The following is a 15584-nucleotide window of genomic DNA, read 5'->3' as shown; positions in this document are numbered from 1 at the left end:
CCTCCCGGATTCAAGCGATTCTCATGCCTCAGCCTCCAGAGTAGCTGGGATTACAGGCGCCCGCCACTACACCTGGCTAAATTTTGTATTTTTAGTAGAGACAAGAATTTCACCATGTTGGTTAGACTAGTCTTGAACTCCTGACCTCAGGTGATCTACCCACCTTGGCCTCCCAAAGTGCTGGGATTACAGGCGTAAGCCACCATGCCCGGCCTTTTTTTTTTTTTTTGAGACAGGGTCTCACTCAGACTGGAGTGCAGTGGTGCAGTCGTGGCTCACTGCAACCTCCACCTCCCAGGTTCAAGCGATTCTGCTGCTTCAGCCTCCTGAGTAGCTGGGATTACAGGCACATGCTACTACTGCATGGGGTTTCACCATGTTGGCCAGGCTGGTCTTGAACTCCTGACCTCAAATGATCTACCTGCCTCGGCCTCCAAAGTGGCGTGAGCCACCGCACCCAGCCCCACATGTATTTTGAATTAAATTATCCTGTTTTATTTAACAAGGGGAAATGGCTTTATTTAACAAGTAATCAAGGGCAACGACCAACTTCAGCTTAGTTACTGCTGCATCCAGTACAGCTAGCAAGGCCCCTGCCTGAAGGAAGGACACGAGCAATGCTGAAACAGTCCTTAGAAAGAACTTCCATATTTTATGAATATTTCAGATGTTAAAAAGTAGAGCAAAAGTGAAATTTTTTACATCCTCTGTTTTTGCTTTTTTCAAGTCAGGGTCTTACTGTGCACACAGGCTGGAGTGCAGTGGCATGATCTACACTGAGATCTACAGCTGAGACTACAGGTATGTGCCACCACACCCAGCTGTCCTCTCAGATTTTATAAACATAAATACTTTTTTTTTTTTTTTGAGACGGAGTTTCGCTCTTGTTGCCCAGGCTGGAGTGCAATGGCACCATCTCGTCTCACTGCAACATCCGCCTCCCGGGTTCAAGCGATTCTCCTGCCTTGGCCTCCTGAGTAGCTGGGATTACAGGCATGCGCCACCACGCCCGGCTAATTTTGTATTTTTAGTAGAGTCAGGGGTTTCTCCATGTTGGCCAGGCTGGTCTCAAACTCCCAACCTCAGGTGATCCATCCACCTCGGCCTCCCAAAATGCTGGGATTGCAGGCATGAGCCACCGTGCCCGGCCAAAAACATTTTTTTAAAGAGATTGGCAGGGCCGGGGGGGGGTCTCACTATGTTGCCCAGGCTGGTCTCGAATTGGCTTCAAGTAATTCTCCTGCTTTAGCCTCCCAAAGTGCTGGAATTACAGACATGAGCCACCACATCTAACCCATAAAGGCACATTTAAGGGGCATGATTGCCCAAGTGCATTTCAGCACCAGAAAGAACCATGAGGAGAGGATCCCAGCCATGGAAACAGGCCTGTCAGGTGTGGTCAGGATGAATGAAAACTAACTTTGTGACTAAGTCAGCCAACTTATAGGAAATCAGCAAACTGATAGGAAATAATGTTTATAGTTAACATTTTCAGAAAACCAAATTGCTTTTCACTGCTTTTACAGATATCGGTAGACTGACTTACAGATTCAGTATTCATTACTTCGTTACATATTGAATCAAGTGGCCCTCTCGCTCTTAGGGGATGAAAGTTAGGCCTGGCTGGCAGAATTCAGACTGGCTGGGATAGAAGAGAAAGAGTCCCAGTTAAGACCGGTTATTTTGCTGTCCAGAAAACTCATCCCGGGGAAGCTAAGCAACTTTGCAAAAGTTGCTTAAGTGGTAAATAGCTGCACAGAAACCCACTGTGCCTGGGTCCTATTCTAATCATCTTCCTCTCAAGCCAGACTGATTTATTTGCTATGTGTGTGTGCATGTGTGTGTCTCCCTGCTTTGCCCAGTAAAAAGTACTGAAAGTACTGTACCGTAAGTACAAAGTAGTGTAAGACTGTAAAAATGAACATACAAGCTGATACCATGCAAAGCAATCTTAATGATCAATAAGAAAAATGATTGTTCTGTAACCTTCAAACTTTTTTGCCAAAACAATAAAAACTCTTTTAGTTTTAAATGTCCAGGGAAATGAAAATAGTAAAACTAATATTTATCTGGTACTATGTAATTTAATACATTAGAAATATTGAGGCTGGGCGCAGTGGCTCACACCTGTAATCCCAGCACTTTGGGAGGCCAAGTCAGGCAAACCACCTGAGGTCAGGAGTTCAAGACCAGCCTGGTCAACATGGTGAAACCATCTCTACTAAAAATACAAAAATTAGCCAGGTGTGGTGGTGGGTACCTGTAGTCTCAGCTACTTGGGAGGCTGAGACACGAGAATCACTTGGAACCGGGAGGTGGAGTTTGCAGTGAGCTGAGATCACACTATTGCACTCCAGCCTAGATGACAGAGTAAGACTCTGTCCCCCAACAACAACAACAAAAAGAAAGAAAGAAAGAAAGAAAGAAAGAAAGAAAGAAAGAAAGAAAGAAAGAAAGAAAGAAAGAAAGAAAGAAAGAAAAGAGAAAGAAATACTGAGAATTAGGTTTTTTTGTAAAAACCTACCAAGAGGCCCGGTGTGGTGGGAGACAAGAAGCAACACAACCACATGCCTTTCTCTGCATAAGTGAATGAAATAACAGACTTTCAAAGAAATTATGCAACTTGTCACTGATCATGTACACTTGTTATTCACACAGTGCTTTGTGCACTGACGAGCTAGCAATGAAGTTTATATTTTATGTAATTGCTCACACTTAATATACTGTAGTAACTGATATTTGAACCCTGTTGTTGGGAGACTGATGTTACTTAACAAAACCACGGTTAGCGAAATCCATGCATATCTGGGCCTTGTACAATGAATTCTGGCTGTATAATGTATTTCTATGACATTGGACAAGTCCCTCTGAGATAAAACCACCCATCTCTCAGAGTTACCATGCAAGGTAGTGATCACATAAATATGTTCTACACAGCAGTGGCCAGACAGCTGCCAGGCTTTTGAGTAGGAATAGTTAATATTTATGGCAACAGAAATAAAATCTAAATTTTTTGTAGAAAATTCCAAAATTAGGCTGGGCGCGGTGGCTCAAGCCTGTAATCCCAGCACTTTGGGAGGCTGAGACGGGCGGATCACAAGGTCAGGAGATTGAGACCATCCTGGCTAACCCGGTGAAACCCCGTCTCTACTAAAAAATACAAAAAACTAGCCGGGCAAGGTGGCGGGCGCCTGTAGTCCCAGCTACTCGGGAGGCTGAGGCAGGAGAATGGAGTAAACCCAGGAGGCGGAGCTTGCAGCAAGCTGAGATCCAGCCACTGCACTCCAGCCTGGGCAGCAGAGCGAGACTCCGTCTCAAAAAAAAAAAAAAAAATTCCAAAATTAGGCAGGTGCAGTGGCTCACGTCTGTAATCCCAGCACTTTGGGAGGCCAAGGCCGGCGGATCATGAGGTCAAGAGATCAAGACCATCCTGGCCAACATGGTGAAATCCCATCCCTACTAAAAATACAAAAATTAGCTGGGCATGGTGGCGCGCACCTGTAGTCCCAGCTACTCGGGAGGCTGAGGCAGGAGAATCGCTTGAACCTGGGAGGCAGAGGTTGCAATGAGCCGAGATTGCACCACTGCACACCAGCCTGGGCAACAGAGCAAGACTCCATCTCAAAAAAAAAAAAAAAAATCCAAAATTGCTTTTAGATTCCTACTGATGTGATTAAACAGAAGATTCAATACTTTATGGAAACATATATATTTCCTATGCCCAGCTAATTTTTGTATTTTCAGTAGAGATGGGGTTTCTCCATGTTGGTCAGGCTGGTCTTGAACTCCCGACCTCAGGTGATCTGCCCACCTTGGCCTCCCAAAGTGCTGGGATTACAGGCGTGAGCCACCATGTCTGGCCACTAGTCTGAAACTTCTTAAGTCTTACCTAAATTATCGAGTTTTGAGAGGATGAAGAAGGCAGTTAGAATGTCTAAAGCAAGGTACTGTGTAACCACAGAAGAGGACTGTTGCCTTGTTTCCAGGGATGGAGGAGGCAGAATAGGGGTAAAAAGTGAGAAAAGGGATGGTGTTCCACAACAGTGTTCCGTGTTTTTCTGAGTCAGATCTACATGGGAGCTTCATTATTTGGTCTGCAATTTCTAAAATCTCTAAGTCTAGTCCCAAGTGCAAGAATGAACATATTCCAGTAACAAATAACAGAGTAAATTTTTAACATTTATAATTTTAGTTTTCTATAGCATGTTCCTAAGTGTTTTATTTTATTTATTTATTTCTTTCTTGAAATGGAGTCTCACTCTGTCGTCCAGACTAGAGGGCAGTGGAGCAATCTTGACTCACTGCTACCTCCACCTCCCAGGTTCAAGCTATTCTCATTCCTCAGCCTCTGGAGTAGCAGGGATTACAGGCATGTGCCACCACACCAAGCTAATTTTGGTATTTTTTAGTAAAGACAGGGTTTCGCCATGTTGGCCAAGCTGGTCTTGAACTCCTGGCCTCAAGTGATCCGCCAGCCTTGGCCTCCCAAAGTGCTGGGATTACAGGCATGAGCCACTGTGCCCAATCTAAGTGTGCTTTCTATATGGAACTACAGCTATATCGATGAGTCATATGCATAAAGATAACAAAGTCCACTTTTTTTTTTTTTTTTAAAGAAACAGGGTCCTGCTCTGTCACCCAGGCTGAAGGGCAGTGGTGTGATCCCAGCTCATTGCAACCTCAGCCTCCTAGGCTGAAGTAATCCTCCCACCTCAGCTTCCCAAGTAGCTAAGACTATAGGTACACACCACCACACCTGGCTAATTTTAAAATTTTTTTGTAGAGATAGGGTCTCGCTTATGCTGCCAGGGCTGGTTTTGAACTGCTGGGCTCAATCAATGCTCCCACCTCGGCTTCACAAAGTGCTGGGATTACAGGCATGAGCCACCATGCCCAACTGACTCAGTCTTTAATACAATTTTTTTCCCAGCATCTATAATATGGTCATTCAGGACAGTGTAGAAACAGCTTATCTGATGAGTGGATTGCTCATCAGATTCTGATAGTAGTCGGTGGAATTAACATTGGTAAGAAGCAGTTGAGACCTGTAAGAGCAAAGAGAGACAATTTATTTCAAGAGGGTGCCCAGACGACCTGCAAACAAGTTTGCTCCAGTGAGGTCCCTGAATTTGGAGAAGCAATGAAGGAGACAGGGCTAAAATAACAGAGTCGGTTGTTCCAGTGTTCCAAACGGGAAAAAAGAAACCACTAAAAACATTTTGAGGTACATCCTTCCAGAACTTTTTAATGTATATTAAAGTATACATTGTATATTTAATCCCTATACCCTAATCCATCATTCTAGGGAAATGTACACGGGATCACTATAAAAGTTCTAGATTATCTCCCTCAGCCCAGCCCCAAGTCTTCCCGAAGGCAGAAAAGTTGACCACTTGTCAGATAGGAGGTTAACCTCTGCCGTGGGTGTTACGATAGCAGTAAGAACTCAGCCTCGTCTCTAAGCACCCAGTTATTGAAGTATGGAGTACATGGTACAATTCCTTATCTCTGTTAGTGGCCTCCTGTATCTATCAGGGTTCAAAGGGAGAAACACCACCAGTCACGCCTAGCGTATGTGAGATGTGTTTCAGGGATCTGACGTTACGCAACTGCGGGAGGGAGTGGAGGGCTGCAGGAACATGCTGGAACGCACCTCAGGTCTCCCGTTCTCCGCGCCTCTGACCTCGGCAACCAGGACGTCTCGTAGAGGGCAGGGACCCTTCTCCACTGAGCTGCACACGCCTGGCCCCGGAAAGGCGAGGAGTAGCCAAAAGAGGCTCTCGGCCAGGCGCGGTGGCTCATGCCTGCAGTCTCAGCACTTTGGGAGGCCCAGGCAGGCCGGTCGGTCGCTTGAGCTCCGGAGTTCGGGAGCAGCCTAGCCAACATGGAGAGACCCCCGTCTCCACTAAAAATACAAAAAATGTAGCCGGGGGTGGTAGCACCCGTTCGTGGTCCCAGCTACCGGAGCGGTTGAGGCGAGAAGAGGCTGAGGCTGCAGTGAGCCGTGATCACACCACCGCACTCCAACCTGAGCCACAGAGCCAGACTAGGTCTCAAGAAAAAATCAGAGGCCGGTGGCAGCCGCTCTCCGCAGAGCCTGGGAGTCCGCGTCCCGCCCCGCTCAGCAGGCGCGCCCGGCTCCGCCACCGCTGGCGGCGCAGGAAGGGCGCTCTGGGCCACGTGGTCCCGCGGCCGCCCCCCCCTCCCCAGCTCCGGGCGGACAAGGGCGGCCTGCTCGGGGAGGAGCCCGCGTTGGGCGGGCTCAGTGCTTCCTGATACCAGGCGGCTGTGAGGCAACTTAGTTTTCTGAGGAAACTTTGTTTTATTTTTCTTTGTCCGCAAAAGAGGTCAGCCCTATCCCTTGTTTCCCATTTTTCGCGGGTCTCTCTCATTGCCCCCAAACACCAGTTTTAACCACAGTTAAACTGGGAAAGAGCTGGGCATGGTGGTGGCACGCGCCTGTGGTCCCAGCTACCCAAGAGGCTGAGGACGGAGAGATCGCTTGAGCCCGGGAGGTCGAGGCTGCAGTGAGCCGGGATCGCACCACTGCACTCTAGCCTGGGCGACACAGTGAGACCTTCAACAAAAAAAAAATAATTTAAAAAACAAGGCCGGGCACGGTAGCTCACGCCTGTAATCCCAGTACTTTGGAAAAAGGAGACGGACGGATTGCTTGAGCAATCCGTTCAAGATGAGCCTGGGCAACATAGCGAGACCGCGTCTCTATAAAAAGAAAAACACAAATATTAGCAGGGTGTGCTGGCCAGAGCCTGTGGTCCCAGCTACTCGGGAGGCAGAGATGGGAGGATCGCTTGAGTTCGGGAGGCAGAGGTTGCAGTGAGCACAGACTGAGCCAATGCACTCCAGTCCGGGAGAAAAAGCGAGACCCTGTCTCCAAAAAGTAAAAAAAATTTAAAAAAAAATTAAAAAAGGGAATGGTGGCGGGAAAGGAAGGATAAGGAGAGATTTGCTAAAGGATATACATAAGTACAGCTATCTGATTTTCTGTGCCATAGGATGACTGTGGTTCACCATAATAGTTTCAAATAGCTAGGAGAAAAATATTGAATGTTCCCAACACAAAAAAATGATAATTATTTGAGATGATGGATGTTAATTATCCTGATCTCTATACGTTACATGTATCAAAACATCATCACTATGTACTCCATGAATATGTACAATTATTTGTCAATTAAAAATTATTTTAAAAAGATCAACTGATCTTTATGAACTACCTTTTTTCCCCACCCTCTGTTGTAGGAGGGAATAAAACTTTAAAGTCAACTTTATTAAGAACCATTATGATGAAGATTTTATAAAAAGCTCAGATTTGGCCAGGCACAGTGGCTCATGCCTGTAATCCCAGCACTTTGGGGGTCCCAGGTGGGTGGATCACTTGAGGTCAGGAGTTTTACACCAGCTTGGCTAACGAATGGTGGAACCCCATCTCTACTAAAAATACAAAGATGAGCTGGGCGTGGTGGCATGTGCCTGTAATCCCAGGTACTTGGGAGGCTGAGGTGGGAGAATTGCTTGAATCTGGGAGGTGGAGGCTGCAGTGAGCCAAGATGGAGCCACTGCACTCCAGCCTGGGTAACAGAGCGACTCTGTCTCAAAAACAAAAACACAAACAAAACAGGTTACCTTAGGTGAGGTATGGTGAGGTTAGATGCAGTACAGGAGTCACAAACCAGTTTTACAAGTTTTACAGTTTTAGTTTTTGTTTTTTGTTTGAGACAGTCTTTCACTTCCTCAGGCTGGAGAGTAGTGGCGCTCCAGACTCTCAGAGGAGGTTGCTCCTCCACCTCCCAGTTTCAAGTGATTCTCCTTCCTCAGCCTCCCGAGTATCTGGGACTACAGGCGCGCACCACCACACCCGGCTAATTTTTGTATTTTTAGTAGAGACAGGGTTTCACCATGTTGGCCAGACTGGTCTTGAACTCTTGGCCTCAAGTGATTTGCCTGCCTCTGCCTCCCAAAGTGCTGGGATTACAAGCGTGAGCCACCATGTTGGCCCAAGTTTTAGTTTGGTACTCTCATTTCCCTGGGGCTTCACACAAGGCCACTCAGCAGGAACAGAAGGGGTCACTAGGCAGAGGGAGTGAGGGGGGAACTGCGGAAGAGCTTTTGTTGTGGTTTTTGCAGGAAGAGAAGGGTTAGGCAAGGCCAACAGGTTTGGGATTAGCTAATTTGAGTAATTTCTGGGGGCTGAAGGACATGGGGGCTGACTCTAGTTGTCTAGTAGCTGGCCCTGGAGTGATTAGGCTGGGTGTATAATGGTCCCTAGTGTTTGAGCCTGATAACGGAGGTGGTTGGGGATGCAGACATAATCGGCAGCTCAAGAAGAGGAAGACTTTTAGCCAGAGCCTAAAAACAAGTCAAGACAGCACACACCCACACACAAACTACATTGCCTGAAACAATATTCTTTAAAGATATTTACCTAAAGGGCCACAAATTTAATTAAATCCCTGATCCTGAAACTTCAATACTCCCCATTGACTGTATAAAATTATCTTCAGGTTTTTTTTTTTTTTTTTGAGGAGTCTCGCTCTGTGGCTCAGGCTGGAGTGCAGTAGAGCACTTGGCTCACTGCAACCTCCACCTTCTGAGTTCAAGCAATTTTTCTGCCTCCGCCTCCAGAGTAGGTGGGATTACAGATGTGTGCCACCACGCCCAGCTGATTTTTGTATTTTTAGTAGAGACGGGATTTCACTATGTTGGCCAGGTTGGTCTTGATATCCTGACTTCAGGTGATCCACCTGCCTCAAGCCTCCCATAGTACTGAGATTACAGGCGTCAGCCACCGCACCAGGCCTGTATTTTTAGTAGAGAAGGGGTTTCACCTTGTTGGCCAGGCTGGTCTCGAACTCCTGACCTTAGGTGATTCACCTTCCCCAGCCTCCCAAATTGCTGGGATTACAGGTGTGAGCCACTGTGCCTGACCAATTTAGAAATATTTTATCACTCAAAAATTAGGCAGCTTTCAGGGATCATTTCTGTAGTTGGTTACTAGAGAACTTTCTGTGAAAGTGTAGAGCCCCGGAAACGACAGGAGGTGCAGTTTTCTCCTGAGTGTGAAGCCGGTGTTGCTATCACCATTGATGTTTCTTCTCCTCCGGGGGGAGTGAGAGGGGGAGGACACAGGCTGAGTGGTTTCAGTTACCAAAGGAAAAAAATATATTTACAGCAATGCTTTTTATGTATTTATTTTTCTGAGACAGAGTCTTGCTCTGTCACCCAGGCTGGAGTGCAGTGGCATGATCTCGGCTCACTGCAACCTCCGCCTCCCAGGTTTAAGCAATTCTCCTGCCTCAGCCTCTGGAGTAGCTGGGATTACAGGTATGCACCACCACGCCCAGTTAAGTTTTGTATTTATAGTAGAGACGGGGTTTCACCATGTTGGCCAGGCTGGTCGCGAATTCATGACCTCATGATCCGCCCACCTTGGCCTCCCAAAGTGCTGGTATTATAGGTGTGAGCTACCACGCCTGGCCTGCTTTTTATTTTTTATTTCATTTTATTTTATTATTTATTTATTTTTTCTGAGACTGAGTCTTGCTCTTGTTGCCCAGGCAGGAGTGCAGTGGTTCAATCTCGGCTCACTGCAAACTCCGCCTCCTGGGTTCAAGCGATTCTCCTGCCTCAGCCTCCCAAGTAGCTGGTATTACAGACGCCTGCAAGTAGCTGGTATTACAGACGCCTGCCACCACGCCCAGCTAATTTTTGTATTTTTAGTAGAGATGGGGTTTCACCATGTCGGTCAGGCTGGTCTCCAACACCTGACCTTGTGATCCGCCAGCCTCAGCCTCCCAAAGTGCTGGGATTACAGGTGTGAGCCGCTGCAGCACCCGGCCAGTAATGTTTTTCTTTTTTCTTTTCTTTTTTTTTTTTTTTAAGGGTTTCACTCTCGTTGCCCAGGCTGGACTGCAATGGCACGATCTCTGCTCACTGCAACCTGCGCCTCCCGGGTTCAAGCGATTTTCCTGTCTCACCCTCTCGAGTAGCTGGGATTACAGGCATATGCCACCATGCCTGCCTAATTTTGTATTTTTAGTAGAGACAGGTTTCTCTGTGTTGGCCAGACTGATCTCGAACTCCTGACCTCAGGTGATCCGTCCACCTCAGCCTGCCAAAGTGCTGGGATTACAGGCACGAGCCACCGCGCCTGGCCCAGTAATGCTTTTTAAAGAGTAGAAAAGCACCTCGGAGCGCTGGTTTATCTGTAATCTTTTTTTTTTTTTTTTTTTTTTTTTTGAGACAGAGTCTTGCTCTGTTGCCCAGGCTGGAGTACAGTGGCACAATCTCACTGCAACCTCTACCTCCTGGGTTCAAGTGATTCTTCTCCCTCAGCCTCCCGAGAAGCTAGAATTACAGGCACAGGCACATGCCACCACACCCAGCTAACTTTTGTATTTTTTGTAGAGACGGGGTTTCACCATGTTGGCCAGGCTGTTCTCGAACTCCTGACCTTGTGATCTGCCCGCCTCGGCCTCCCAAAGTGCTCGGATTACAGGCGTGGAGCCACCGCGCCTGGCCTATCTGTAATCTTTTGTCCAAAAACAATAAAAGGAAAGAGCAAAATGTCTGTTAACTTTGTTATAGATCTACAACTTTCTGTATGTTTAAAATATTCCATAATTTTTTTTTAAATGGAAGTTAATAAGAGAAAAAGAAAGGTAGAGAGAAAGAGAAAATGCATGCTGTCCTGTCCCTTGCACATTTTGATCCAAATGAAGTTTTCTGACTCTCCTGAGGCTCCATAGAGATGAAGGCATCTAACTGTACAGTTTTTGGTGGGAAAACTCATGATCAGACTAAAAGATGACTTAGAATGAAGAAAGAGCTGGCCAGGTGTGGTGGCTCATGCCTGCCTATAATCCCAGCACTTTGAGAGGCCAAGGCAGGTGGATCACTTGAGATCGGGAGTTCCAGACCAGCATGGCCAACATGGTGAAACCCTGTCCCTACTAAAAATACAAAAATTGGCTGGGCGCGGTAGCTCATGCCTGTAATCCCAGCACTTTGGTAGGCCAAGGCGGGTGGATCACCTGAGGTCAGGAGTTCGAGACAACCCTGGCCAACACGGCAAAACCCCATCTCTAGTAAAAATACCAAAAAAAAAAAAATGTAGCTGGGCATGGTGGTGGGTGCCTGTGATCCCAGCTGCTCAGGAGGCTGAGGCAAAAGAATCGCTTGAACGCGGGAGGCGGAGGTTGCAGTGAGCCGAGATCACACCATTGCACTCTAGCCTGGGGGACAAGAGGGAAACTCCGTCTCAAAATATAAATAAATAAAAGTAAATAAATAAAAATACAAAAATTAGCCAAAAATTGCTTGAACCTGGCAGGCAGAGGTTGCAGTGAGCCCAGATCGTGCCACTGCACTCTAGCCTGGGCGACAGGGTGAGACTCTGTATCAAAAAAAAAAAAAAAAAAAAAGGGTGAAGAGCTAGAACTTAGCTTACTAACATCCAAGTAAGGCCCTCAGTTGCTTGCTTGGCCTGCTGGGGAAATGGGCAAAGTAAGGGCAGCCACTCCACCAACACTAGCCACTACCACCTAATCAAGCTGTGGTCTTTTATTGGGCAAAGAAACCAATTCAAGCAAGTAACCAGCAAGCTCAGGTATCCCATAATCCTTCTTTCACTATTTAATACATAGTAAAAAATGTTATTTGAAAGAACTGTCAAGTTCTCTGAAAGAACTGCAAATAACCTAGGGGTCCAGCCTTCCTGGTGGTAGCTCACTTCAGTGAGCATCAGAGCAGCTTCAAAGTTGCACTTTTCTGTATTAGTCAAGAAAATTAACCAGACAAGGCTGTGACTGCCGAATTTGCCTCTTCCCACCTGGGTTATCTCTGCCTCCTAGAGCACCTCACTTCAAGAAGAAAACTGACATTTGGACAGGGAGTATACTGTGACTAGACAGGTCAGTTGGCTTTCTCACTTCATTCTCCTCTCAGATGGGAAAGGGACGAGAGGAGGGGTTTAGGAGACAGCCTGAAAAGCCCGTTTCTTACTAGGATCTAGATGCAGTAGATGAGAACGGACCCTGGAATCAGATGGGGCCTCCAGCCCCCATACAACTTCCAGCTCAGCCATCTGGAAGCTGGGTGACTCAGTTTCTTTCTGCCAAATGGTGGTAGTATCTACTGCTGGGTTGTTATGAGGTTTCAATGGGATTAAGTAGAATAGTGCAAAGCATAGTGAGAATGCAGTATGTGTTAGCTACAGTTATTGCTATTTAACAGATACTATGATTTTTGAGCAAGAGACATCTCTGAACCTTGGTGATCCCTGCCTACTTAATGGCACTGTCCTGGGGGAAAGGGGAATCTCAGCTTAATAGGTAAGGTAATTTTTCAAGAACTACTAAGTAGAAGATTTAAAAAACCTCTGTAACACTCCAAACCTGTAACCAATTGTATGGATGAGGAGTTTCTAGAGGGGAACTTGTTTTTTAAAACTCACAATACTGGCCAGGCGCGGTGACTCACACCTGTAATCCCAACACTTTGGGAGGCCAAGGCGGGTGGATCATGAGGTCAGGAGTTCGAGTTTAGCCTGGCCAAAGTGGCGAAACCCCATCGCTACTAAAAATACAAAAATTAGCCAGGCCTGGTGGTGGGCACCTCTAATCCCAACTACTGGGGAGGCTGAGGCAGGAGAATCGCTTGAACCTGGGAGGCAGAGGGTGCGGTGAGCGAAGACCGTGCCATTGCACTCCAGCCTAGGCGACAAGAGCAAGACTCCATCTCAAAAAAAAAAAAAAAAAAATGCCTGACAATATTTATTAAAAAGTATTAAGTTTTTGGCCGGGCGCGGTGGCTCACGCCTGTAATCCCAGCACTTTGGGAGGCCAAGGCAGGTGGATCATGAGGTCAGGAGATCAAGACCATCCTGCCTAACATGGTGAAACCCTGTCTCTACTAAAAATACAAAAAAATTAGCAGGGCATGGTGGCAGGTGCCTGTAGTCCCAGTTACTCGGGAGGCTGAGGCAGGAGAATGGTGTGAACCCGGGAGGCAGAGCTTGCAGTGAGACGAGATTGCACCACTGCACTCCAGCCTGGGCAACAAGAGCGAGACTCCGTCTCAAAAAAAAAAAAAATAAAGTTTTTGATAATAATCAATGTACATAAACAACAGGAAATAATCAGGCAGGTCAATCTGTAAGAAGCAACATTTTGCAATTCAATTGTTTTAAACCATAGATCTTAAAGGTATACGTCTGTGAAGATGCTCTCAAGCATCAAGGTGCTCTGTGAATGTTTAGATTTCAGAGCTTAGATAAGACATTTCTATGCACACAGAGGTGAAAGGGCTACAGATAAGGAGATAGTCCAGGTGGACCAGGTGTGGATGAGCATTTGCCAGTTGATAAAGTGAGCCCAGTGTGGAAAAGGCCGAGGACCTGTGGCATCATTCTGATTGATGCCAAGTCTTCACTGTGGAAGAAAGCCTACATGTGACTGTGCTAGTACTCAATGCTGAAAAAGATATAGTGGACACCTGGGATGACTCCTTAGGACGGCAGGAAGTTCATAGTCAGGCCAAAGTACTAGTCTTGCATTCAGAGAAGACCATCTCCAACAACTATTACCTCATTTATGAATAATGGAGAACTGTCAAATTTGAGTGAGGGGATCAAAGGTCCACTTAGCTCAGAGGTTTTTTTTTCGTTTTGTTTTTTGTTTTAAAAACTTTTAAAATACAGACCGGGTCTCACGATGTTCCCCAGGCTGGTCTTGAACTCCAGGGCTCAAGCAATCCACTGGCCTTGTCCTCCCAAAGTGCTGGGATTACAGGTCTGAGCCACCGCGCCCAGCTAGAGAGACTCTTAATACAAAGATTGCATGAATATATCTTCTTGCAACTGGTTTGACAGTCCCTAAGTTCTGAAGTATTACTAGTCTTTTGGTTTAATTTTCTTTCTTTCTTTCTTTCTTTTTTGAGACAGAGTCTTGCTCTGTCAGCCAGGCTGGAGTAGTGGCAAAATCTTGGCTCACTGCAACCTCCGTCTCCCGGGCTCAAGCAATTCTCCTGCCTCATCCTCCTGAGGAGCTGGGATTACAGGCATGTGCCACCACGCCCAGCTAATTTTCGTATTTTTAGTAGAGACAGGGTTTCACCATGTTGGCCAGGCTGGTCTTGAACTCCCGACCTCAGGTAATCTGCCTGACTCAGCCTCTCAAAGTGCTTGGATTACAGGCGTGAGCTCTTTTGGTTTAAGTTTCCTAATATTTGATTTAAATTGGCTACTTGAATTTTTCTCTCCAGAAACATCTTTCTACAGCATGAGCTGTGATGCAGTCTATTTATTTATTTATTTATATTTTTTATTTATTTATTTTTTTTGAGACAGAGTTTTGCACTTGTTGCCCAGGCTGGAGTGCACTGGCACAATCTTGGCTCACTGCAACCTCTGCCTCCTGGATTCAAGCGATTCTCCTGCCTCAGCCTCCAGAGTAGCTGGGACTACAGGCACGTGCCACCATGCCCAGCTAATTTTTTTGCATTTTTGGGAGAGACGGGGTTTGGCCATGTTGCCCAGGCTGGTCTGGAACGCCTGACTGCAAGTGATCCACCCACCTCGGCCTCCCAGTCTTGGGATTACAGGCGTGAGCCACCACGCCTGGCAGGCCACAACTTCTTAAGGATACCTACCTATCTGATTTTCACCCCCTTCCTATGGTGCTAAATATCTATCTGATTTTTGCAGGAACTATTTTCTGTAATTTGGCCTCAAATTACATAGTTTTCTCTTCTGACATTTTTACCTCTTCTGACAGCTCCTGCTTTACTCTTTCCGTTCTCTTTCTTGGAACTAGCTTTTTTTTTTTTTTTTTTTTTTTTTTTTGACAAACTCCTTCCTTCATCACAGTCATCCCACTCATCATCTGACACTATTTTGAGCACTCCTTTACTTTCTCTGGTGATTTAGAAAATAACGTTCAGCCAGGTGCGTGGCTCAATCCAGTAATCTGAACATTCTGGGAGGCAGAGGTGGGCAGATGGCTTGAATCCAGGAGTTCCCGACCATCCTGGGCAACATAGCAAAACCCCATCTCTACAAAAAATACAAAATTTAAGGCCGGGCACGGTGGCTCACGCCTGTAATCCCAGCACTTTGGAAGGCCGAGGCAGGTGGATCACGAGTTCAGGAGATCGAGACCATCCTGGCTAACATGGTAAAACCCCGTCTCTACTAAAAAATACAAAAAATTAGCCGGGCGTGGTGGCGGGCTGCTGTAGTCCTAGCTTCTTGGGAGGCTGAGGCAGGAGAATGGTGTGAACCCGGGAACCAGAGCTTGCAGTGAGCCGAGATTGCGCCACAGCACTCCAGCCTGGGTGACAGAGCAACACTCGGTCTCAAAAAAAAAAAAAATACAAAATTGAGCCAATAGTGGTGGTGCTACTCAGGAGGTTGAGGCAGGAGGATTGCTTGAGCCCAGGAGGTCGAGGCTGCAGTGAGCCGTGATTGTACCCACTGCACTCCAGCCTGACTGACAGAGAGAGACCCAGTCTGGAAATAGTAATAGTAATAATGTTCAGCTTAACCTGTGATGAGTGCCTTGACA

The 15584-nt window shown here is 46.5% G+C and overlaps 1 protein-coding gene and 1 pseudogene across 2 annotated transcripts in view; one reads left to right on the top strand and one right to left on the bottom strand.

The window, feature by feature from the left end:
• ZNF487 (zinc finger protein 487) overlaps window positions 1–15584 on the bottom strand; it is a 70706-nt gene that overhangs the window by 53820 nt on the left and 1302 nt on the right. The window lies entirely within an intron of this gene.
• On the top strand, window positions 8980–9160 carry LOC123567040 (small nucleolar RNA U3; annotated as a pseudogene).

The sequence above is a fragment of the Macaca fascicularis genome, chromosome 9, assembly GCF_037993035.2.
Source record: "Macaca fascicularis isolate 582-1 chromosome 9, T2T-MFA8v1.1".
NCBI lineage: Eukaryota > Metazoa > Chordata > Mammalia > Primates > Cercopithecidae > Macaca > Macaca fascicularis.
The sequence above is the reverse complement of the archived record's forward strand: the minus strand, read 5'-3'. Positions and strand labels throughout refer to the sequence as shown.